This window comes from Papio anubis, chromosome 14, assembly GCF_008728515.1.
Source record: "Papio anubis isolate 15944 chromosome 14, Panubis1.0, whole genome shotgun sequence".
Classification (NCBI taxonomy): domain Eukaryota; kingdom Metazoa; phylum Chordata; class Mammalia; order Primates; family Cercopithecidae; genus Papio; species Papio anubis.
In genome coordinates, this window is record NC_044989.1 from 57,933,473 (window position 1) to 57,960,854 (window position 27,382).

Sequence of the window (27,382 nt, forward strand, 5' to 3'; positions counted from 1 at the left end):
TTGTCAGGTTTTTGTATCAGGATAATTGATGTAGTTTGGATAGTTTTCCCCACCCAAATCTCATGTTGAAATGTAATCAACAATGTTGGAGCTGTGGCCTTATAGGAGATGTTTGGCTCATGGGGATAGGTTCTGCATGACCTGGTGCTCTTCCCATAATAGTGAGTTCTCAGAAGGTCTGATTGTTCAAAGGTGTGACACCTCTCCCATCTCTCTTGTTCCTGCTTTAACCATGTGATGTGTCTGCTCCTCTTTCACCTTCCACCATTAGCAAAAGGTTCCTGGGGCCTCTCCAGAAGCCAAGCAGATTCCAGTGCCATGCTTCCCATACAGCCTGCAGAACCAATTAAATCCCTTTTCCTTATAAATTTACTCAGCCTCAGATATTTATTTATAGCAATGTAATAACCACCTAACGTAGAAATTTGGTACAAAGAGTAGAGTGTTGTTATAAATATATCTGAAAAAATGGAAGCAGCTTCGTAACTGGGTAATGGGCAAAGGTTGGAAGAATTTAGAGGACTCAGAAGGAAACATGAGAATGAGGCAAAGTGTGGAGTTTCTTACAGACTGATTAAATGGTTGTGATCAGATGCTTGTCTCTCAAGATGAATAGTGAAGTTCAGGCTGATGAGGCCTCAATTAGAAATGTGGAACTTATTTGAGACTGGAGCAAAGGTCACTCTTCTTATGCCTTAGCAAAGAACTTGGCTATAATATGTTTATACCCTGTGAATCTGTGGAAATTTGAGTAATAACCTAGGTTATCTGCTGGAAGAAATTTCTAAGCACCAAAGCATTCATGATGTGGCCTGGCTGCTTCTAACCACTTATACTCAGTTGTGGGGACAAAGAAATGACTTAAAGTTCGAAGTCATATTTAAAGAGAAAAGCTGAGGATAAAAGTTTTAAAAATGTGTAGCCTGGCTATGTGGTAGGAAAGAAAAGCCCCTTTTCTGGGGAAGGATTCAAGCAGGCTGTGGAGAAACCACTTGCTAGTGAGATTTGCATAATTAAAAAAGAACCAAGTACAAAGAAAATAGGAAAAAGGGCTTGAAAGCATTTTAGAGGTCTCTGAGCCAGCCTCTTGCATTACAGGCCCTGAGGCCTTTTAGAAGGACTAAATGGTTTCCTGGCCCAGGCCCGGGGAAACACTGCCCTGCACCATTCCAGGAGGCTGCCTCACAAATTGTGACCATTTGGGCTCCAGCCTCAGCTCAAAGGGCCCTAGGAACAGCTTGGACCACCATACTAGAGGATGCAAGCCACAGACCTTGGCAGCTTTTCTGTAGTGGAAGGCCTGTAGGCACACAGAGTGTAAAAGTGAAGGAGGCTCAACACCCTTTGCCTAGATTTCAGAGGATGTATGAGAAAGCCTGGGTGCCAAGGCAGAAGCCTGCTGCAGGGATGGGACCCATACAGACAACCTCTATTAGGGCAGTATAAAGAAGAAATGTAGGGTTGCAGGCCCTACATAGAATCCCTACTAGGGCACTACCTAGTGGAACTGTAGGAGGAGGGCCAATATCCTCCAGACCCCAGAATCGTAGATTCAACTGGAAGCTTGCATACTGCACCCGGAAAAACTGCAGGCATTCAACTCTAAACCATGCAAGCAGACACAGAAGCTGAACCCTGCAAAGCCACAGGGGTAGAGTTCCCCAAAGCCTTGGAAGCCTACCTTTGCAGCAGTGTGTCCTGTAGGTTAAACGAGATTATTTTGGAACTTCAAGATTTAATTACTGCCCTGCAGAATTTCAAACGTGCACGGAGCCTGTAGCCCTTCTTTTGGCTGATTTCTCCCTTTTGGAATGGGAATGTTCACCCAGTATCTGTATTCACATTGTATCTTGGAAGTAAATAACTTATTTTGATTTTACAGGCTCACAGGTGAAAGGAATTCATCTCTAGATGAGACTTTGGACTTGGGACTTGGGACTTTGGACTTTTGAGTTAATGCTGGAATGAGTTAAGACTTTGGGAGACCATTGGGAAAGCACTGAGACAGCCAGGTGGGAGGGGGTTCCTGGAGAAACTTCAACCAGCCTGCCCACTGGGGTAGAGCCTCGAGAAGTTTGCACAGTTTTCAGCAGGGAGAAATCTGGCCCCTCCTCTTCCTGCATGGAACCTGGGATTCAAATAGTGGGATGGGAAGCGCTGTAGCAGGACTGTGGCCTTGTAAGAGTCCCTGTTTCACCCTTTTCTTCCTTTCTACCCAATAAACTGTGTCTTACTCACCATTCAAACAATCTGTGAACCTAAATTTTCATGGCCATAGGACTGACAAGGACCCCATCTTTAGCTGAACTAAGGAAAAGTCCTGCAACGGCATGAATGTATTTTGCATTGTGAGAAGAATTTGACATGTGGTGAGGGCCGGGGTAGAATAAAATAGTTTGTATATTTGTTCTCCTACTCCAACAAAACATAAATTAAATATATTTTATACTCTGTATGATATTCCAATACAGCACTGTTTATTTCTCAAATTGTTCAAGCTTTAGCCATTGGCAGCTGTTTCATTTGGCTGCTGCACAATTTTCACATCTTTTTTTTCTTGGCACTTGTTACTTTCTGACTTATTTGTTTATTTAAATATATTTAAGGGATACAAGTGTAGGTTTCTTATATGCATAAATTGCATAGTGGTGAAGTCTGGGCTTTTAGTGTAGCCATTATCCAAATAGTGTACATTGCACCCAGTAGGTACTTTTCCAACCCTCACCCCCTACACTATCCCACCTTTCGAAGTCTCCAATGTACATCATTCAACTCATATGTCAATGTGTACCTCTTGTTTTGGCCCCCACACATAAGTGACAGCATGCAGTATTTGGCTTTCTGTTCCTGAGTTATGTTACTTAGGATAATGTCCTCCAGTTCCATCCAAGTTGCTGAAAAGACATGATTTCATTATTTTTATGGCTGAATAGTATTCCATGGTGCATTGATATCACATTTTTTAAATCCAGTCCACCATTGATGGACACTTAGGTTGATCCTATATCTTCACTATTGTGAAGAGTACTGTGGTAAACATATGAGCACAAGTGGCTTTTTGATATAATGATTTATTTTCCTTTTAACAGACACCTAGAAGTGGAATTGCTGGATTAACTGGTATTTATTTTTAAGTTTGTTGAAAAATCACCATACTGTTTTCCATAGAGGTTATACTAATTTATGTTCTCACCAGCAGTGTATAATTCCATTTTCTCTGCATCCTGACCAATATCTTTTGTTTTTAGACTTTTTAATAGTACCCATTCTGACTGGTGGAAGATGGTATCTCACTGTGATTGCAATTTGCTTTCCTCTGATGATTAGTGATGTTGAGCATTTTTTCATATTTTTTGGCACTTGCATACCTTCTTTTGAAAACTGTCTTTGTGTCCTTTGACCACTTTTTAATGAGGTTATTTGGCTTTTTCTGTTGTTGAATTATTTTCATTCCTTGTAAATTCTGGATATTAGCCTTTTGTCAGATGAATGGTTTGTAAATATTTTCTCCTATTCTGTAGGTTGTCTGTTTATTCTGTTGATCGTTTTTTTTTTGTTTGTTTGTTTGTTTTTGTTTTTTGGCATGCAGAACTTTTTAGTTTAATTAAGTACCATTTGTCTTTGTTTTTGTTGCATTTGCTTTTGAGAGCTTGCTCATAAATCCTTTGCCTAGGCCAATGTCCAGAAGTGTTTTTTCTACATATTCTTCCAGGATTTTCATGGTTTCTGGTCTTACATTTGGGTGTTTAATCTATCTTGAGTTAATTTTTGAATATGTTGAGAGATATTGTTCCAGTTCATTCTTCTGCATATGGCTCTCCGATTTTCCCAGCACCATTTACTGAATAGGGTGTCATTTTCCCAGTGTATCTTTTGTTGACTGTGTAAATCTGTTGGTTGTAGATATGTGGCTTTACTTCTGGTTCTCAATTTTGTTCTATTGATCTATCAGTCTATTTTTATACCAGTACTAAGGTATTTTGGTTACTATAGCCTTGTAATATAATTTGAAGTTATGTAATGTGGGTGTTTTTATTGTTGTTTTGCTTAGGATTGCTTTTATCCAAATATTCTAACTGATGACAACTTAACTCTGGTTTCATAAACAACAACAATCAAGCAAGGAAAATACTAATAAGAGCTCTACATTATAACTCCATCCCTGCCCACTTTTTATTGTTTCCATTTATACCTTTTTATACTATCTCTTAAAAAGTTAAGTTATTACTGTTGATAGGATTGTATTTTAAACTTCCTACTCAAGATAACATGAGTGGTTTACACATGACAATCATAGCGTTAGAGCATTATGTATTTGTCGTAGTACTTACTGTTACTAGTGAGTTTTGTGCCGTCAGGTGATTTCTTATTGCTTGGTAATGTCATTTTCTTTCAGATTGAAAAACTCCCTTTAGCATTTCTTATAGGACAGGTCTGGTATTGATGAAATTTCTCAGTTTTTGTTTGTCTGGGAACGTGTTCATTTTCCTTCATGTTTGAATGATATTTTCACTGGATATACTATTCTAAGATATATATATATTTTTAGCACTTTGATATGTGTCATGTCACTCTCTCCTGGCCTGTAAGGTTTCCACTGAGAAGTCTGCTGCCAGATGTATTGGAGTTCCTTTATATCTTGTTTCTTTTCTCTTGCTGCTTTTAGGATAGTTTCTTTATTCTGGACCTTTGAGAGTTTGAGTATTAAATGTTTTGAGGTAATCTTTGAGTTAAATCTGCTTGGTGTTCTATGACCTTTTTGAAATTAATTATTGGTATCTTTCTCTAGGTTTTGAACATTTTCTGTTATTATTTTTTTTAACACACTTTCTACCCTGATCTCTCTCTCTCTCTCTCTCTCTCTCTCTCTCTCTCTCTCTCTCCCCACTTCCTCATTAGGGCCAATAACTCTTAGATTTGCCATGTGGAAACTATTTTCTAGGTCTTGTAGATGTGCTTTAATATTTTTTATCTCATGTTTTTCTCCTCTGATTATGTACTTTTTATGTAGCTTGTCTTCAAGATCACTAATTGTTTTATTCTGTTGGATCAGTTCTGCTGTTGAGAGACTTCGATGTATTTTTCAATTTGTCAAATGAATTTTTTAGCTCCATCATTTCTGCTTGATTTTTTAAAATTATTTTATTAATCCCTTTGTTAAATTTATCTGCTAGGACTCTGAATTCCCTTCACTGTTTTTTTCTTTTTTCCCCATTATTTTAACTTTTATTTTCAGGTTAGGGTACAAGTGCAGGTTTATTACATAGGCAAACTTATTTCATGAGTTATCTTGAATTTTGTTGAGCTTCCTCAAAACTTTTATTTTTAATTCTCTGTCTGAAAGGTCACATATCTTTTTCATTCTGGGATTGCTCACTGGTGTCTTAGTTCATTTGATGATGAGGTCATATTTTCTTGCATGTTGATGATGCTTGTGGATGTTTGTCAAGATCCGGGCACTGAAGAGTTAGGTATTTGTTATAATCTTCTCATTCCAGGCTCGCTTGTACCCATCTACTTGAGAAAGCTTTCCAGGTATTCAACGGGAATTGAATGTTGTGATCGAAGTCTCTGGTTACTACAGCCATATCTGCACTAGGGGGCACCCCAAGCCCAGTAACACTGCAACTCTTGCAGACTCATAAAATTACCACCTTGGTGTGCTTTGGTAAGCTCTGGGAGAATTCACTGGATACGAGACAGCGTCTCTTGTTCTATTTCCTTACTTTTGCCAAGCAACCAGAGTCTCTCTTTCCATGCTGGGCTGCCTGGAAGTAGAGGAGAGTCAATGAAAGCACTCCCCAGGCCACCACAGCTAGGACTACACTGGGTCACAGTACTAGGTCTTTCCCAAGATTCATGGCAACTACTGCCTGGCTACTGCTGATGTTTATTCCAGGACCAAAGGCTCCTTAGTGAGCAGATGATGAAGCCCTCCAGGGCTGAGTCCTTCCCTTCAGAGAGGCAGGTTTCCTTCTGGCCCAGGGTGGGTCTATAAATGTCAGCCAGGAACTAGGGCCTGGAATCGGGGGCTTCAGGACTCTGGTGCTTTATTATACTGTGGCTGAGCTGGTATCCAAGTTTCAAAACAAAGTTCTCTTTACTCCTCCCTCTCCTTTCTGCAAGTAGAAGGAGTCTCTCTCTAAGCTGCATTACCTAGGGTTAGGGGAGGGGTGGCACAAGCACTGTGTTGGCTGCCCAGGCTGGTGTCTCACTGGGTTGCATGCAGCCCAAGTCCACAGGTTCTGAGCCCAGTATAGCACCAGGACTTGCCCAAGGACTGCAGTCTTTGTGGCCTAGACTGCCTTTCAAATTTATTCAGTACACCAGGGCACTTGAGTACACTAGCAATGGGGCTTGCTGGAATTCAGGTTCCTACTGCTGAGGCAGAGGATTCCCCTCTGGCTAAAGATGCTCTAAATGCTCCCTTCATGGGGTTCAGCCAAATTCTGCCCTGTATTGTGTTCCACTGTGACAGGGCAGCACTGAGTTCCATTGAAAAGCCCATAATCACTTAACTCTCCCTTATGCAAGCACACAGATTCTCTCTCCACAAGGCAAGGTGTGCTGCCAGGAAATAAGGGAGGGGTAGTGAGGCAATACAACACTATCTTTCCTGCTCTCTTCAGTATCTCTTTTCTTGATGTAATGTTAAAACCAGGTACTGTGATTATTCACCTGATTTTTGGTCTTCATGAAGGTGCTTTCTTTTGTGCATAATTGTTCAATTTGGTGTTCCCACAGAGGGTATGATCACTGATCCCTGGAGGGTGCTATTCAGCTATCTTGTTCTACCTGCTCTACCTCCTCCCAATACTGACTAAAATTTCTTAATACTCATCTTAAAGCTTTGCTGATGATTTCCTTTTTCACTATCATACAGGATGCTAGTAGGAAAATTACAGCACAAGCAAATACAGAAATTTTAGGATTATTTAAAAAGAGACAATTTGCAGATTTTGACAGAACATGGAAATTGTAAAAGTTCAGCAGGAAAGATTAGTGTAACTTTTAGCTCTTTATCCTGAAAGAAAGAGTAGGGAGAGGGAACAGTAACTGGAACCTGGACATATATATCTATACCTGTATTAGTCCGTTTTCACACTTCTATAAATAACTGTCCAAGACTGGGTAATTTATAAAGGAAAGAGGTTTAATTGACTCACAGTTTAGCATGGCTGGGGAGGCCTCAGGAAACTTACAATCATGGCAGAAGGTAAAGGGGAAGCAAGGCACCTTCATCACAAGGTGGCAGGGGGAAGAAGTGCTGAGTGAAGGGGAAAGATCCCCTTACAAAACCACCAGATGTCATGAAAACTCACTCACTATCATAAGAACAACATGGGGGAAACTGCTTCCATGATTCAATTACCTCAACCTGGAAACTCCCTTGACACATGAGGATTATGGGGATTACAATTCAAGATGAGATTTGGGAGGGGACACAAAGCCTAACCATATCAATTTCTCTCTCTGAGTTTTAGGTTGTATATATATGTATATCTGTATTAGTCCATTTTCACACAGCTATAATAACTGCCTAAGACTGGGTAATTTATAAAGGAAAGAAGTTATATATATGCAGAAAAGGCCTCTGATAAAATTTAACATCACTTAATGTTTAAAACTTTTAATAAACTAGGTGTTGATGGAACATATCATGTCAAAATAATAAGAGTTATTTATGACAAACCCACAGCCAATATCACATTGAATGGGCAAAAGCTGGAAGCATTCCTTTTGAAAACTGGTACAAGAAAAGGATGCCCTTTCTCATCACTCCTATTCAACATAGTATTCGAAGTTCTGGTCAGGGCAATCAAGCAAGAGAAAGAAATAAAGGATATTCAGATAGAAAAGGGAGAAGTCAAATTCTCTTTGTTTACAGGTGATATAATCCCACATTGAGAAAACCTCACCATCTCAGCCCTAAAGCTTTTTAAGCTGATAAGCAACTTCAGCAAAGTTTTAGGATAAAAATCAACATGCAAAAATTGCTAGCATTCCTATACACCAACAACAGGCATACAGAGAGCCAAATCATGAATGAATTCCTATTCATAATTGCTACAAAGAGAATAAAATATCTAGGAATACAGTTAACAAGGCAAGTGGAGAATCTCTTCAATGAGAACTACAAATCACTGCTCAAGGAACTCAGAGAGGACACAAACAAATGGAAAAATATTCCATGCTCATGGATGGGAAAAATCAATTTTGTGAAAATGGTGTAATTTATAGATTTAATGTTATTCCCATTGAACTACCATGGACATTCTTCAGAGAATCAGAAAAAAAAATGTTTAATTCATATGGAACCAAAAAAGAGCTCATATAGCCAAAACAATCTTAAGCAAAAAGAACAAAGCTGGAGGCATCACACTACTCAACTTCAAACTATACTGCAAGGCTACAGTTATGAAAACAGCATGGTACTAGAAGAAAAAAAAAGACATATAGACCAATGGAAGAGAATAGATAACTTTTTTAAACAAGACTGCACACCTACAACCATCTGATCTTTGACAAATCTCACAAAAAGAAAAAAGAAAAAAAGAAAAAAAAACAATGGCGAAAAATTCTCAAATAAATGGTACTGGAAGAACTGGCTAGACATATACAGAAAATTGAAACTGGACCCCTTACTTATACCTTATACAAAAATTATCTCAAGATGGATTAAAGACTTAAATGTAAAACTGAAAACTAGAAACTCTAGAAGAAAATCTAGTCAATACAACTCAGGACATAGTCATGGGCAAAGATTTCATAATGAAAACACCGAAAGGAATTGCAACAAAAGCAAAAATTGACAAATGGGATCTAATTAAACTAAAGAGCTTCTGCACAGCAAAATAAACTATCATCAGAGTGAACAGACAACCTACAGAATGGGAGAAAATCTTTGGAATCTATCCATCTGACAAACGTTTAATATTCAAAGTCTGCAAGGAACTTAAACAAATGTACAAGAAAAAAAACAAACAACTCCATTACAAAGTGGGCAAAGGACATGAACAGACATTTCTCCAAAGAAGACATTCATGCAGCCAAAAGACATATGAAAAAATGCTCAACATCACTGATCATTAGAAATGCATATCAAAACCACAATGAGATACCATCTTATGCCAGTCATAATGTGATTATTAAAAAGTCAAGAGGCCCGGAGCAGTGGCTTATGGCTGTAATCCTCGAATTTTAGGAGGCTGAGGTGGGTGGATCACTTGGAGGTCCGGAGTTCAAGAGCACCCTGGCCAACATGGCAAAACCCTGACTCTACTAAAAACACAAAAATTAGCTGGGCATGGTGGCCTGTGCCTGTAATCCCAGCTACTAAGTGGGTTGCGGCAGGAAGATTGCTTGAAACTGGGAGGCAGAGGTTGCAGTGAGTCGAGATTGTGCCACTGCTCTCCAACCTGGGCAACAGAGTGAGACTCCATCTCAAATAATAATAATAATAATAATAATAACAACAACTAATTAATTAATAAAAAATAAAAAGTCAAGAAACAAAAGATGCTGGCAAGGCTGCGAAGAAAAAGGAGCACTTTTACACCATTGGTGGAAATGTAAATTAGTTCAACCATTGTGGAAGACATTGTGGTCATTCCTCAAAGATCTAGAAGCAGAAATACCATTGGACCCAGCGACCCCATTAATGGGTATATACCCAAAGGAACATAAATCTTCCTACCATAAAGACACATGCACATATGTTCATTGCAGTACTATTCACAATAGCAAAGACATGCATTCAACCCAAATGGCCATTAATGACAAACTGAATAAAGAAAACGTGGTACATATACACCATGGAATACTGTGTAGTCACAAAAAGGAATGAGATCATATCCTTTGCAGGGACATGGATGGAGCTGGAAGCCATTATCCTCAGTGAACTAACACAGAAAACCAAACACTGCATGTTCTCACCTATAAGTGGGCGCTGAATGACAAGAACACATGGATACATGCTGGGGAACAACCCACACTAGGGCCTGTCAGAGGGGTGGTGTGGAGGGAGAGCATCAGGGAGAACAGCTAATGGGTGCTGGCCTTAGTACATAGGTGATGGGTTGTTCCGTGCAGCAAAACACTGTGGCACACAGTTACTTACGTAACAAATGTGCACATCCTGCACATGTACCCTGGAACTTAAAAGTTGATTCAAAAAAATCAAAAAGGAAAAAAGAAACTAGTCCTCTCTGTGAGCCAAGTTCATTAAACTCTTATATAAGTTTCCAACCTTGACCTTGTCACTGAAGTTATATTCAGGTAAAACATTCCTTTCTTTCCCTTTCTGCCTGAGGATATGCTGCAGCATTCTGTAAATAAGATTCTCCTAATGAATGCATCAAACTAATCAACTTAATATTTGGTGCTTCTTTCTTTGGAATCCCAACTGGCCCCATCTCAGAATGGTTTGGGGCACTCTACTTTTGGGGAGACTCCTGCACAGGGTTTGCCAGACTAAACAGAATCCTATCTTTCTTGGCCACCCTGAAAGGTGGAGTGGGTTGAAACTTGGCACTACTGCTTCAGCTAGAGTGGGACTCCTTCCCTGGAGGTGATAATAGGTATCATTTGCTTGACAAAATTATCAACAGAATAATCAGCATGAAGGACACTCCTGTGGGAAAGTTGAGACAATCTGAATAACAGAAAACAATGAATGCATTTAACTGAAATCCACTAAATATATATTTTTTAAATTATGTTTTTGATACTCGATTTTCTTAAGTAAGAGGAATCCAACAATCAACAATGACAGCAACTAAGAATATTGGAAATAACTAAGGCATCAACAACTCTGTATGAAAATTATAAATTAAAATGAAATAAGCATTTATCCTATCTTTCCTTTTATGCATTGATAAAAGAGAGAAAATCTTTATAGAAAAATTTCCCTTAGTAAATATAGAAAAACATAAAAAAAATTACAACATTTAATGAAATAATTGATTCAGGCAGCAATCATTCATTGAAAGATTGATGAGGAATTTTACAATAGAGGGATCCCTAATCAATGGTGTTATTGTTTGAAATATGACAGTCTTCTGATGCAATGCCATATGAAGCACACAGCACTAGCAGTAATGTGTTCTTGACCAAAAAGTTGAGCCTAAAACTAATCAAACCTTCTGGGATAACTTCTCTTTATAGAAAATATAGGGAACAAGAGGACATGTTAAATGGTGGGATGCAAAAAAATTCAGAATGTGGGACATTTACAATTAATCCCGCTTCTACAATATATTCACGGCATTTACAATAAAAATGAGAGGGAAAATGGCCAAAAGATTTCAATAAGCAGTTTATCAAAGAAGATATACAAAAGACAATAAAACACAAGAAATGTTTGACATAATTAGTTACTTGGGAAACACAAATTAAAATCACAGCGAGATACTTCTCACTGCCCACCTGTTAAAATGACTAAAATAAAAATAAGATAGTGACTACATCTAGTGTTTTATCCACAGTCTTATACCTTGCCGTATATTGTTCCATTCTTTTTGCTCTGAACTTTGGATTCTTCTTCATTCTTAATTTTTGAATGGTATTTTAATAAACTCTTAGTTTTTGTTGTTTTGTTTTCGGGTAAGTCCAATTACTTCTGTGATGTACTCAGACTCCTAATATCCAAGCCTTGTCTGGTGTCCTATGATTTCCTTTTTCCCTGAATTCTACTAAGGTGTAGACATAAATTATTACCCGCCATTATTCCAGAGGTCACAAGATATGTAACTTCCCCAATTACTCCTGATATCACTGTTGTAGAACCTATGCTTGGTATTTTGACATGTCTTTTCAGGTTTTTCTGCATGTCTGACATCCAGTGGCTCCACCTGTACCTGCCAATCACGTCTGTAACCTTACCCAGAAGTGACTCAGTGCACAAGAAGAGCATTTCCTACACCTGGATTGCATCCTCAACCAGTTAGCAGCAAGCACCCACGGTCTACCCATCCCCTCACCTCCCTCACTCCCCCCAGCCCCTCAACCTCCTCAGCATACCCCCACTTCCCCCAAATTATCCTTGAAAAACCATAGCCTCCAAATTTTGTGGGAGACTGATTTCAGTAATACTAAAACTCCGATCTCCTCTTCAGCCAGCTCTGCATGAATTAAGCTCTTTCTCTATTGTGATTCCCCTGTCTTAATAAATCAGCTGGATCTAGGCAGCGGGCAAAATGAATCCACTCTCAGGTTACATTACTTACCCCTCCCATATTGTTTCTACTATTATTAACTTCTTGCATTGGTGTGGTACGCTTGGCACCATTGTTAAACCATTATCGATACTGTTGACCTAAAAGGAAGAATCTGAGGCAAAATTAGAGAGTGTATAGGCTGGGAGTGGTGAGTGGCTCATGCCTGTAATCCTAGCACTTTGGGAGGCAGAGGTGGGCGGATCACCTGAGGTCAGGAGTTTGACACCAGCCTGGCTAACATGGTAAAACCACGTCACTACTAAAAATATAAAAATTAGCCAGGCATGGTGGCATGCACCTATAATCCCAGGTACTTGGGAGACTGAGGCAGGAAAATCACTTGAACCTGGAAGGTGGGGGTTGCAGTGAGCCAAGATTGCGTCTCTGCTCTCTAGCCTGCCTGGACAACAGAGTGAGAGTCTATCTAAATAAATAAATAAATAAATAAATAAATAAATAAATAAATAAATAAATAAAAGTAGAGGGTTTATTTGGGTCATACACTCCAATTAGCAAGAAGAAGATTTTTAAAGTCAAAAAACGGGGACCAGGAATGGGCTGATACAAAATTGTCAGAGATTCTCATTGGTTTACAGAATAACATAGATTAGAGATTGGCTATACATTTGTAAGCTACAGGATATAGGTTATAGTGTCCAGTGTGGAATTATTAGGTTAATTTACAGCTACTTGTGGCAACAGCAAGCAGTTTCAAGAGATAAACAGGTAGGTCAAAGGGAAGAATAGAGTGTGATTGTGGTCTCATTTTAATGTCTCTCTGGGTCTAATAATTAAAGATACTTGCATTCCTCAGTTCTTGCATTCCTACAAATTATTTTTCTTCCTCAATACATTATTAACTAATGTGCAGCATTTGCACTAGGGCTCATTCTTTGTTTTGTATCGCTTTATGGGTTTAACAAACACTTAGAGTCATGTATCCACCATTATATTATCATATAGAATATTCAATGCCCTAATGATCTACTGTGCTCCACCTATTCATCTCTTCTTCCTCATCACCTTGCAACACTAATTTTTCATGGCTCTATAATTTTGCCTTTTCCAGAATGTCATATAGTTGCAATCATACAGTATGTAACCTTATCAGTCTGGCTTCTTTCACTGAGCAATATGCATTTATGTTCTCTTCATGTTATTTTTTGGCTGAAAAGCTCATTACTTTTTATTTTTGAAAAAGACTTCATTTTACTTTGTTAGATTTATACCTAAGTACAGTTAGGCCTTCTGCATCCATGCATTCAACTAACTGCAGATAAAATATATGTATATTTAATTTGATTGGGGAATCCTGGAACCAATCCCCACAGATACCAAAGGAGGACTATATTTCATGTGTTGGTGCTACAGTAAATGGTATTATGTTTCTAATTTCAAATTCTAGTGCTTCATTGCTGGTATATTCCAAGGCAAATGACTTTTTAAATCAACCTTTTATCTTCCAACCTTGATATAATCAATTAACATTAGTTCCAGAAGGTTTTTTTTGTTTTGTTTTGTTTTGTTTTGTTTTTTGGGATGGAGTCTTGCTCTGTCACCCAGGCTGGAGTGCAGTGGCCGGATCTCAGCTCACTGCAAGCTCCTCCTCCTGGGTTCACACCATTCTCCTGCCTCAGCCTCCCGAGTAGCTGGGACTACAGGCGCCCGCCACCTCACACCTGGCTAGTTTTTTGGGTTTTTTTGTTTTTGTATTTTTTTAGTAGAGACGGGGTTTCACTGTGTTAGCCAGGATGGGGTTTTTTTTCCCTAGACTTTTGGAATTTTTTTTACAGACAATTATATCATTTGCAAATAAAGACAGTTTTATTTGTTTCTTCATAATCTGTATAGATTTTATTTCCATTTCTTATCTTCTTATATTAGCTTGAACTCCCAGTACACTGTTGAATAGGAATTGAAGAAGAGATATCCTTGTCCTGCTCCCAATCTTAGGAGGAAAGCATCTAGCTTCTCCTCATAAATGATGTTAGCTTAGGGTTTTTGTAGATATTACTTACTAAGATAAAAAAGTCCTCTCTTTCTAATTGGCTGAAAATTTCTCATCCTGTATTTAGTGTTGGATTTTGTCAAGTGCTTTCTCTGCATCACATTTATTTATATAATCATATAATATTTATTCTTTAGCCTGTTTATATGATCAACTACATTAATTGATTATTCATGTTAACCCAGCCTTGCGTACATACCTTGAATAAATTGTACTTGGTCGTGGTATATAATTATTTTTATACAGTGTTGGAGTCCATTTGCTGATATTTTGTTGAGGAATTTTGGATCTGTGTTCATGAGTGATAGTGTTCTATGGTTTTCTTCCTTCAATGTCTTTGTCTAGTTTTCATATTTGTGTAATGCTGGCTTCATAGAATGAGTTAGTGTTTCCTCTGCTTCTATTTTTTGAAAAGATTGGACAGAATTGATACTATTTTCTTCTTGAAATGTCTAGTAGCATTCACTAGTGAAACCATCTGCATCTGGTGACTTCTATTTTGAAATGTTTGTAATTGTTGATTCAATACATTTAATACACACAGGCCAAATTATGTATTTCTCCTTGCTTGAGTTTTGGAAGATTTTTGCTTTCAAGGAGTTGTTCTATTTCATCTAAATTATCAGATCTATGGGAATAGAATTCTTCATAATATTCCTTTATCATTTTCTTCATGTCTGTGGGATCAGTAGTGGTGTGACCTTCTTACATTTCTAATATTAGTAATTTATGACTTTTCATTTTTTGTTCTTGGTTAGTATAATGAAAAGTTTCACAATTTTACTGATATTTTCAAAGAACCAGCTTTTGGTTTCCTTGTTTTTCACTATAAACTTCTTACTTTTAATTTATCAATATCTGTTCTTTTATTGTTTCTTTTCGGAATATAATTTTCTCTTCTTTTTTTAGTTTCCTAAGATTGAAACTTACATTTTTAATGTTAGATCTTTATTTTTTTCTAATGAAGGCATTAAATGCATAAATTTCCCTGTAATTACTGCTACTGCTCAGAAATTTTGATATCTTATGTTTTCATTTTCATTTATTTCAAAATATGTTAAGATTTCTTTTGAGACTTTTTCTTTGCCCCATGTGTTACTTAGAAGTGTGTTGTTTGATCTCTAAATATTTTAGGATTTTCTAATTATATTACTGTGATTTCTTATTTAATTCCATTATGGTCTAAGAACATACTTTGTACAATTTATACTCTATTCTTTAAAATTTAATAAGGCATGCACTATGTCATTTTAAATTGCCCAGAACTTCTGTTCATTTTCTAATTTTATTGGATGGAATTTAAATCTGCTCCACAAAATTATGTCCCTAAGTATTTTGAAAAGTTATATGTCCTGAATATGGAGTAAACCACCAGGCTAGGAGGCATTTTGTAGAAGAGTCTCCAGTGCCCTTAACAAAGGCCCTTTGTTGTATATTAAAGCAGGAAGGCCCTTAAAAATGGTAATTGCATCTTTAGGTAACATATGACTCTAAACATGAATAAATGAAAGTATAAGCATTAAATGAAAAATTTGAGCCTTTTGTGGATTGGTAAAAGAGGGTGCATGGTTGAACGTTATATGTGGCTTTATTAATAATCATACAGTAGTCTCACTGAAAAAGAATTTGAAATAATCTGAGATGTGCTAGAAAAGTTGTGCTACAACGTCTTTCTTCCATTTTTTATACTTTATCTTGTTCATGCAGGATAGCTTCGAATGACCTTACATTTGTGTAATGATTTTGCTGTATTTTTAATCTTTCTATTTTCCTAGAGGTTTTCTTTAGAACATTCCCCTTGAAGGCTGGAAACAATTTGGTTAGGACTAGCAAAAAGGTCTGCAAGCAAGTAGAAGTGCATATTGAGAAAAGGTTAGGGTTATCGGATCCCCTATCTGATATGTGTAATATATGCCTTAGCAACTGGAATATATGGCATGGAACAATGAGTTTTCTGGTCCAACAGAAAAAAAAGGTGTTCATTCACAAGACAGTGTAAGGAATGTCCCCTCCTGCTCCTTTTCGTTATATGAATTGTCTGTGTGGAAGTTGGACTCAGCTGGGGAGAAAATCTATGTTGTTATTACACTTGGGGTTTTAAAGTAACAATAAAAGTTTTTACGTCTGCATCAGAAGAGCTGTGGCATTGCCTAAGTCTAACGGCAAGGGGTCTGTTCTTAAATCCCCAGAGGTGGTTTTCAACCTGATGAATTCTGCATCATCCAGCTGTTTGGTTTATTTGTTTATAAATTATCCAGCTATCTCATACTCTAATAGCAGTAAAAATGCAAATGCTATTTGCCAATTTTCTTGGAAATTGTCTAATGATTTATCTTAAGGTCAGTTTAGTTTCAGGTTAAGTGATTATTATTTACAAAAGGGCTATTTCTAGAAAAAAGAGTTGTAAATTAAATTATAGTGAATTTTTATCAATGATTATGATGAATATGGTATCTTTGTATACCTGATGATTGACTCTTTTGGGTTGTTTCAGGAAACATTAGCAGGAACTGACTTTCTCATGCTGAGTTATTAAGGATCTTTACTTCTTCCAGATTCCCATATTTTGGACATTTCACTGCTCATTAGATTCTCCACCAAGGATAATGAAGGGGATAGAAATAAGAAGAATTTGGCTGGTGAAAAAGACTGTCACAATGATTGATACATTGACTAACAAAAACTCGCCAAGTATATGAGAATTTTCTTATTTTAATATCTCCTCATGGCTCATAGTTAGCTAAGATCTTATGCATACAGGCACTTATTTTGTATTTCAGGAATCTTCATTACAATTCGCAAGTGTTATTTTCTGTGTAAAATGTCATATTATTTGCTTTATTGTAAAGACTTTTATTTTATATGTATGAAGAATTTCAGTTTCTGTGGAGCCTCAATATCTAATGATGCTTGTCATTAGTTCTGGTGCTCTTCCATACTAAAAATAAGTTTGATTGGCATGAACAGTCACTGTATTCTTATCCTAGGATTTTTTCCCATTTAGATAATCAAATTTAAAAATCAATACTGTGCATTTTAGTGAAGAATCTATTTTAAAGTTAATCTTCTAAAAACACCATAGCAGATTCTTAACTTATACCTGAAACATAGACAGAAAAGGTTCGGCAATGTAGTAATCAGACAATCAGTCATTAGATAATTGTTATTTTTCTTTAACTTATTTATGAGGCCACATATAAAAAGGAGTAAAGAATCTTACAGGAATATCCTGTAAAGAGTATAGAAGGAGGTGGGCCTAAGATTTAAACTGATGAATCCTCAAATGATTTTATTAAAATCTAAAGGTTTCATAATTTATAAAGAGGATTTTTTTAATTACTAAAAGCACAATAATCATTTCCAGCTGAGGCAAGACATCACCTTCTCTCATACAGCTAAGCACAAACTAGTTTGAAGAGACAAAGATTCCAAAAAGTACACGTGTACATGGTTGCGTTTTCTGCAAGGGCTCCCAAAAGCCTCCCCTTCTCAGTGTACGAAGAAAACAGCCCCACTTGTCAGTTTGCCAGTGATGTGAGACCTCCCTGTTCAATAAAGTAGCTTCATCCTTTCTTTATTCAAACAAGACAAGTTTGCTGGACACGGGAGAAACTGATATGAAGAAGACTGTACATCTATTTTCCATTTGGTGCAGGGAGTAAGCAAGGCTTAAGAGAAAATGTCAGAAGCCTGTTAAAAGACAGAATCCTATACCTCACCAAAGAGCTACTGCAGATATGCAAAGATGACAGGGACCTGCACTCATTCTAACCAAGGAGACTGTAGGCTGGGGTGCAACAGGATCTTCAGTCCTACTGTGACCTCCAACTTTTCCTTCTACCTGTGGCTTCTTCCAATCTCATCTCCAGCTCTCTCGTTTGGGATATTTAACTTTTAAGAAACTGCTGGTTTCCATAACACCTATTTTATTTCACATGGACACCAAGAACACACAGGGTTCTAGTTGTTCCATATCCTCACCAATATTTGATATTTTAGTATTTTTCATTTCAAGCATTCGAATGAGGGTGTTGTCACATCACACTGTAGTTTCCATTTGCATTTTTCCAGTGATTCAGTGACACCAAACAACTTTTCATATGTGCTGTGGGAATTCTTATATAAAGATTTGGTAAAATGTTCAAGTCTTTCATCCATGTTTTACTTGTGTTGTTTTCTTTTCATAATTAAGTTATAGGTGTTCTTCATATAACCTTAATAAAAGCGAATTGTCAGATACATGTTTTAAAAATACCTTTCCAAATCTGTGACTTGACTTTCACTATTGTAATATTGTTTTTTGATAAGCAAAATATTTACATTTTAGCTAAGTCCGATTAACTTTTTCTGTTGATTATTAGTGACTCTTGATCTCACCTAAGAAATGTTTTCCAACCCAAAACTTGTGAACATATTTTATTCTAGAATATTTATAGATTTAACTTTTACATTTAGGCCTGTGAACCATCTCAAATTACTTTTTTATATGTGATATGAGAAAACTTCAAATTTTTTCCATATAATTATCTAGTTTTTCCACCATTATTTACTGAAAATAATCTCCTTTCTCAGATTAAGTTTGACAAAAATCAGCCGATTACATGTGTGGAGATCTAGGCCTAGAATATCTATTTTGTGCTATTGGTATATATTTTTTTATCCTAACTCCAACAGCATCATGTCTTACTTATTCTAGTTTTACAATATGTACTAAAATCTGGTACTAAAATCCTCCAATTTTGTGTTTCTCCTTCAAGATTGTGTTGGCTAGTCAAGAGCCACATAATGAAGTTTTCATTTTTAAATAAGTTTCTTCAATCTACATATCAATTTCTGCAGAAAATTCAGCTGTAATTTGTGTTGGAATTGCCTTGAAATTATAGATAAATTTAGGAGAAATGACATCTCAATAAAATCAAGTTTGCCAATCTTTAATTAAATTAACATATTTTTCTGGGTTTTTTTTTAACATCTTTAATTTCAAACTATCAAACAAGTTTTATACTTTGTTGTATGGAGTTGTTACATGTTTGTTACTATCTTCCTGCATTTTTAAATTTTGCAACTATTATAAATAATAATTTTCTAAATTTAGGTTTCCAGGTTTTGTTTTTTGGGGGCTATTCTATGGATATGCATTGATGTTTTTACATTTACTTTATATCCTTTACATCCAGCAATAATGCTAATTTATCATTTCTAGTAGTTTCTTCATAGATGGCTTTGGTTTACATTTTTGATACACACAATTATGTCATTATAGGAATATAGTTTTAGTTTTCCTTTTTTTTATATATGCTCTCTCTTTCATCTTTCATTCATTCTTTCTTTCTTTTTTCATCTTTTCCTATTACTTTTTCTAGTACTAGCTAGGACCTGCAGGACAATATTTTTAAAACATTAGTGGTAAAATTGGAACTTTTTTCTTCCCAAATATAGGAGGGAAAGTTTTTGTCATCTGTTTTGTCATCATTAAATATAATATTACTTGTATTCTCTGTAGGTTTTACATAAATGCCTTTGTCATTTTAAGAAAGTTTCTTTCTATTTCTAGTGTGCTAATATCATTTCTATAGCTAATTGATTTTGAATTTTAATTGAATAACTTTTCTTAATTGAGATAATTATGTTTTCTTTATTATGTGTATTGATAGATGGTGATAATTGATTTATGAATGTTAACCTAATCTTTCTCTCTTAGTATAAAACTCATTTAATCATGATTTCAAGTATATTGATCAATTTAATTTGCTAATACTTATAAAGGAATTTTGGAATGATGGTGCATTAGTCAGTTTTCACACTGACTGAAACTGGGTCTTTTTATAAACAAAAGATATTTAATTGACTCACTGTTCTGCATGGCTGGAGAGGCCTCAGGAAACTTACAACCATGGCCCATGGCCGAAGGCAAAGGAGAAACAGGCACCCTCTTACATGGTAGCAGGAGAGAAAGCGAGCCATAAGGGGAAATCCCAGACACTTATCAAACAACCAGATCTCATGAGAACTTCCCTGCTATCAGGAGAATAGCATGTGGGAAACTGCCCTCATGATCCAATCACTTCCTACCAGGTCCCTACCTCAACACATGGGGAGTACAATTTAGATAAGATTTGAGTGGGGATACAGAGGCAAACCGTATCAGATGCATATTGTTTTTTTTTTTTTTTTTCCCTTTTAATGTCTTTGTCAAGATTGTACTGGTTTATGAAGTAAATGTGAATATATCTTCTATTTTCTGAAATATATAAGATTGGCATTTTCTTTTTAAAAAAATTCATTTTAGGGGTAGCTTCCTATTTATGCTGACATCTTTCCCATCCAATTGTTTAGCTGTTCATCTCCAAGTTCATGTACAGGTTTCTAATAGGTATTTAGAATCATTGTTTGATAATTTAAACATCTAGTTCAACTGTGGCTTGGCTCCTATAAGCTCTTTTATTTCATGGGCAATGCTTTCCTACCTTTTTGCTTGTCTAGTACTTTCTGTTATTATATGCTGGACATTATGCATGATGTATCATAGACTGTGGATTATGCTATCTTTCTGCTTTGGAGGCATTTTATTACAGGTGGATTGTTTTATTTTCTTCAGCCTTGTTTTTTGTCTTTTTAATGATGAGTTTATTTCAGTTTTGCCCTTAGTTCTAGAGCAAAGAACTTGCCAAAGATAGTATAAAGTAGTCAGAATTAGATCTTTATTCTAAATGCATGCCTGTTTCAGGGTTTCAACTGAATGCCTGGCTTAGCTGCTAAGGAGTCTGGACTCTAGTTGAGTCAAAACTTTATCATCTACACAACTTTTCGGGCACTATCTTTGTGGAAATGTCTGCTGAGAAATCTCTGCTGAGCTGTCAGCCCCTCATCCTGCTATTATGCCTTAATAGAATTTCACTTTGCACCCCAAGAATCAGAGGATAACTCCTTTGCAGATTTACAGATAGTGAAGCCTATGGCTACCTTCCCCCTGCTAATATGCTCCACAAATTCCAGCCATGTTAGCAGCCCCCAAACACCAAACTCGTGTTTTACTCTACCCAGTGAGAATTCTCCTTCCTACTTTCAAGCATCGGACATTGCCCCAGGCAGAAAGCCATGACAAATAGAATGCTTCCCCTCCACTCCCAAGAGGATCTCAGCCTTACAATGGCTGCTATCCAATAGCTATAAATATTTGCTTCACAGCATTGGTCTAGCTTTATAGTTGCTTAGATAATAAGTTAGGTCTAATACTAGCTTCTTTAACGATACTGGGACTAGAAGTCCTGGCTTTTTCTAGATAGCTTGTATTCATCATTTAAGATAGCAGCTTTAGCTGGGACTCTTTTCCCACCTCTGGATGAGAAGTCCCAGTCATAATGCCATCTAATTGTTTATAATTCTGCCACTATAGCATTTAACCCATTTTTTTGTGTTTATTTATTTAACTATTTGTCTTCACCAATCGATTGTAATCTGGCGAATGCATTGCCACCTCTATCTACCTAATTAATATACTCTTAGGAGCTTATCAAAATACATGACACACGGTGGGCATTCAACAAGTACATCCTAAATAAGTGATTAATTAATATGTTCATTTCAACATTTCCATGTGCCTTTCACAGCAGATGTCTTCATTATTTATTTTTGGTAAAAATAATTAAACAGTCATTTTGTAAATAGTCATGAATATTTACTATACTTCAAATATGTTCCAGGCAGCATGACATTTTCAAGGAAGTATACATGAGGGTTTATTACTTTATTGAGAATAAAGTCTATAGGGACAGGCAATTTACAGTACAGGGTGATAGAAATCTAAAAAGATGCCAAAGAGTTGGTCAGGTAATGTTATGCTATACCAATGAGTTCTAATATTAGTATTCACATAACTAATTTTCATAGTCCTGAAATCATCTGACATTTTCTTCCCTTTGAACTATTTATTTTCAGGATGGTAAAATTTTATTCACACACAATAACTATTTTTAGGAATAAGAAGGTCAGAAGCACTAAATTTCTTCATCCCTTTCCTACCACATGTTTAGAATTCACAAACCAGCTTAACAGCTTAATAAAAGATTGAATTCTCCTTCTTCTCCTTCCTCGAAATCTTCTCAAGACATCTAAAAAGCATTTCCTAGGTTTAATGTCAAAATAGAAACTAGCAATTCAGGGCTGAACTCCTAGGAGCCCTCATTCTCTGTGAGTTCTGGAACCAGGCTCTATTTTGAAAATTATGGAAAATCGAAGTTTCTCTGTAATGATATCGGTCAAATATCTGACCTGAAATGATTATATAGACAAATTTAATACTGAAGAAAAGAAGTTTCTCATAAAATGAGAAGACATTAAACAACACTCTGATGGTAAGGATTTCACCTAAGAATGTATGGTTTTGATCTCTTGGAACAAAATTGACATTGAACTAAGACATGCCAACCACACAGGAGTGGCATGGGTTTTAGTCACAGTGTCTTGAGTTTAATGAATTACAATAGAGAGCCTGTGTCACTCAGCTCCACAAATTCCACCACCATGAAAAGTTTCCAGGGGTTGGCAGAATATGTTTGTCCTCTTTTGCTTGAAACCCTGGTAAACTGCTCAAGAAGAATTTTCTCATTCCAGATGAGAACAAATAATGCCCTTTATCTTCTAGACAAGTGACTATTTATTCCCTCCCAACCACAGATGCACAAAATAGTGATAAAAGTACAAACTTATATGCTGCCTCCTATTGAAACTTCCAAAGACCAAAAAAGGGGAAAAAATGTGAGGGGGCTTAGCCAAAAAACTTATTGAAGCTATACAGATTATCTTACATTCAGGCAATATATGATGCTGCTGTTGGGTTGAGGGGGTTAAATATTATTCTGATACACAATGATGTTCGGGTACGGCTGGAGGTAAGTATTGCACTAATAGTTGCATATTCTCAGAAATCTGAGTCCTTTGAGGTCTGGCCAGAAAAGGAATAGCAGTTCTGTCAGAGGACACAATGATTGCAAGAAGAGTAGCACAGACTAGGTGCATATTCTGATGCCAGAAGACCTTTTCAGACAAGGTCAGCATGTAACAGAAATGGCTTTTAATACAGGACAGTCCAGATTCCCAATTGTGTTGACATGTTGGGCTACCCAAGCACATCACAGGTACAAAGGAATTAGGATGCTGGGGCTCATTTGGGCTAAATTACTCACAGGTGCTTTTAAAAAGGTGGCAGATTGAACTTATACATTTACCTCTATGTCCTCCCTAAATCCCATGAAATGACCAAAAGCATGTGAAATAAACCCAAAAGATAAAAGAATTGAATAGGAGATGACAGCGACCCAATTTTAGACCTGAAAAGCAAATGAGCAAGTGGTTTCTCATTGAACAAACCAAATAGAAAAATAAAAACAGAATATGCAAAGAAGCAAAAAATAAATAAATAAAGCAAGCCAATTCACATTATAGAACACCAAAGTTTAGAATTTGCAGACACTCGTGAGTTCTGAAAGTTAGGGTTCCCTTGGGGATGAAAATCACAAGAGCAAAGAATTTTGTGTTTTGAAAACAGATATTTCCATTGTGTCTAAAACAGTGTTTGGCATATTGTTAGTACTTGATAAATATTTGTTGAAGGAATGAATTAATAAATTCAAGTCTTTGTAAAGAACAGCTAGATCTCCACCACTTTATAGGACTGTAAGTTTAATTACTAAAGAGATAGAACAGAAGGGCTCTGGGTTTAGAAACATCAGATACAGCAGAGGATGAGGGTAAAGATAAAATTTGTGTCTGTCCCCTAAAGGATGAGAACCAGCCCTCTCTGTTTGCCCCTGAGAATACTACAGGTTTATTCTCTGGGAAAACAGTTTTAAGAGAAGAGATCTACAGATACTGACAGAAATTCCTAAATAAGCTGCACAGACAAACCTACCTATAATGAATCTCAATAAACATATTTTCCTTTCTCTTTTTCTTCCCCCCCCCCCCGCCTTTAATCAAGTTTAGTGACTCACTATTAAAGTCATGGATTACTACACATTTGAGAAAAGTCCCTAAGATGACAGAGATCAATTTAAAAAAACAAACAAACAAAAAACAAAACAACAACAACAAAAAGAAAAAACAGGAAAAATAGGAAAGAAACTTGGAAAATAGAGACAGTGTGGAAGGCTGAATACAATTAGCAGTGGAAAAATAACCCACCCATGTTATGCTCAGAGAAATAATTGAGGTTGCTGTTTCCACAAAAGAAGAGATGATTACACAAAAGGCAACATTTAGAAAAAAAAGGAATGCTCTTGAAACAAAATACAAACATGGCAAAGGAAAATAAAAATTCAGTAGAAGTTTTAGAAAATTGACCAAATCTCAAAAGAAGACCCAAAATACAGAAAGGAAAGGAAAGGAACGGAAAAGGAAAAGAAAGGAAGGGGAGGGAGGGAGGGAGGGAGGGAGGGAAGGAAGGAAGGAAGGAAGGAAGGAAGGAAGGAAGGAAGGGAGAAAAAATAGAAAGAAAGGAAGAAAGGAAGAAAGAAGGAAAGGAAGGAAAGAAGTGAGAAAGAAAGAACGAAAGAAAAGAAAGAAAGAAAGGAAAGAAAGAGAGAGAGAGAGGGAGGGAGGGAAGGAAAGAAAAAAAGAAAAGGGAAAAGGAAAAGGAACAAAGGAAGGAAGGAAGAGAAAAAGAAAGAGAAAGGGAAAGGGAAAGCGAAAGGGAAAGCAAAAGGAAAGAAGGAAAGGAAGGAAGGAGAAAGAAAAAAAGAAGAAAAAAGAAAGCAAGGAAGAAATGAAAGAAGAAATGAAAGAAGGAAGGAAGGAAGGAAAAAGAGAGGAAGGAACTGATGTGTTTGAATATATAGAGACAAAATTTTCAAATGTTTGAGAATTTAGAATTACTAATAGGTAGATAGAAACCTAAGCAAAAGTTAAAAAGAGATAATTATTAACTCCAGGAAAAGCAAGAAATAAAATACTCTTTTCTACATAGTGTAAATCCAGATGTTCTCAAGTCATTAAAAGTCCCATCTGCAGATAATATTTACATGATCATAAGGGTGCACACACTGAATATTGATCAAGCCACATATGATATAACTCTATCGATTATATTAGAGAATATGTGCCTGTGTGTTTGGAAAGAGGACTGAAAGATGATTCCCGAGTCTTCATTTGTCACAGTAGAAAAGAAATAGATATTCCATAAAATTGACTAAATATAAAATTTGCCCACAAGCATCCTACATAGAAATAAGAAAGTATATAATCTAGAAAAGTTTTTAAAATGATAAAAAAAAAAAAAAAAAATCTCCTCTGAGGAACGGGAGTTTGTGTGACCGGCAAAGTACAGTAAAAAGACTACTTATTTTGGCTATGAGCCTTGCAGAACTATTCGATTAGTGATACTCCATGCAAGTATTTCTTTGATAAAAACAAAACCAAACTTAAAGAACTCACCAATTCTTTTGCAATGAATCCTAAAAATGACATTTATTAAATATATCTGTTGTCTAAATTCATCATCTTTTTGTACTAGCCAATCTTACTTCAATGGCCTTAGGGGAAGTCTTAGAGGCACCTGAACAAGACACAGCTATCAGATAGCCTTTTTAATACATAATTTTCAGTAAAATGACAAATCCATAACAAACTGTTTAATATGCTCCCACATGTGAGAGAAAAAAACTGACACATTACACACACAAACATGTGCGTGCTTGCTTGCATGCACACAGACACTTGTTTATATATTCATAGAAATATTTTAGAAATAACAGCAAGAACTTATAAGCCTGATCAATTTCTCAAGTTAGACTTAGATCCTAGCATTCAGGGAGACATACTATATTACATAACTTTATTACAGTTTGGATTTGTTGTTTACTATGTGCATATATTAGCTTTTTAATCTAAACAAGTCTCTACTTTTAAAAAATAAGTTTATAGAAAGTTGGAGAGGAAAAATAATGTAATGTACGCAAGATATACAATCACTTCTATTTTGCTTTCTCTCTTATTTATCTATTGAATACATTTCAGTACGATTGTCCTCTATTACAGATTATTTTTGAAGAATGCATTTGTGACTAATGTACAAAATAGCAAATCTGAAGAAAAAATTAAATTCATCAATATGGGTGCATTTTTTCCTTCTCTCCCTTCTTAATTCCATGAAAACATGTTTGGCAAATTTGTTTACAATATTTTAATCTAACTTTATATTCACTATTTGAAACTCCATGTTTCTGTGGATTCTATCTTATAGGGCCTATGTAATGTTATATTATGTTCATGCACAATGTCTCTTGTAACCATTTCCCAACTACAATTTGACTTTTTCAAACTAATATTCCCAATTTTTTAGCCTTGCGTAGTTTGAGTTCTGTTTTCTGTCAGCTTACCAGTAGGTGATGCTGAGTAGTAGCTATAGATAATCCCGTTTTAGAATATGTGCTCCACTAACATCCTTCCTCTAGAGTGACAGCACTGAGCCAAATCAGGAAGTGTTTTAAACTGGTTTTCTGGTAGTGGGATAGGTTTCCTCTATTTCATTCATATTCTCTCATATTCTTCCTCTTCTGAGTAATTCCAAATGTGGTTTCAAGATGACTGACTGCCTGCAAACAGGGTTATTGCCTGTGGTTCTGACAAAGAGAAGATACAATGCTCCAGAAAGTATCTCACTTCTTGACAAAGCATGTGCCACAGGCTTAACCACAATCTTCTGCTGCAGTCAATCACTGCAAACTTTCAACTGTCATGCACTAAGCTTTGTGACATGCCCTGTCCTGAGTCTTTCCCATGGACTCTTCCAAAATATTTCTCACAACACTATCAGATCCATCTTATTATCCAACTGTATAGATGAGGAAACCAAGACCTAGGCAGTGAAGTGACCCTTTCTACTTCCTACAACAAATACACTTAATGGAAGCAGTCTGCACTTGGAGCCAGAGAAACATAGGTTGTGTTCTGATTCCTTCATCAACTAATTGTTTATCTCCAGCAAGGAATTTAACATCACCAAACATCTGTTTACTGATTTGTAAAATAGGAATAATAATGTGTGACCCCCAAAGCTGTCTTGATATTACATGGGAATATATATGAATGGCCTTTAACACAGTGAGTCATAGGTTCACATTAAAACATTCCAAATGCAAAGGAAAAACAACAAAAACTA

The 27,382-nt window shown here is 36.3% G+C and overlaps 1 long non-coding RNA gene and 1 other non-coding gene across 4 annotated transcripts in view; one reads left to right on the plus strand and one right to left on the minus strand.

Moving 5' to 3' along the window:
• Positions 1–27,382, minus strand: part of LOC110741062 — a 599,818-nt gene that overhangs the window by 227,135 nt on the left and 345,301 nt on the right. The window lies entirely within an intron of this gene.
• Positions 22,470–22,534, plus strand: LOC116270435. Its single transcript, XR_004178470.1, has one exon. It is a non-coding gene; the product is annotated as a small nucleolar RNA SNORD78 (small nucleolar RNA).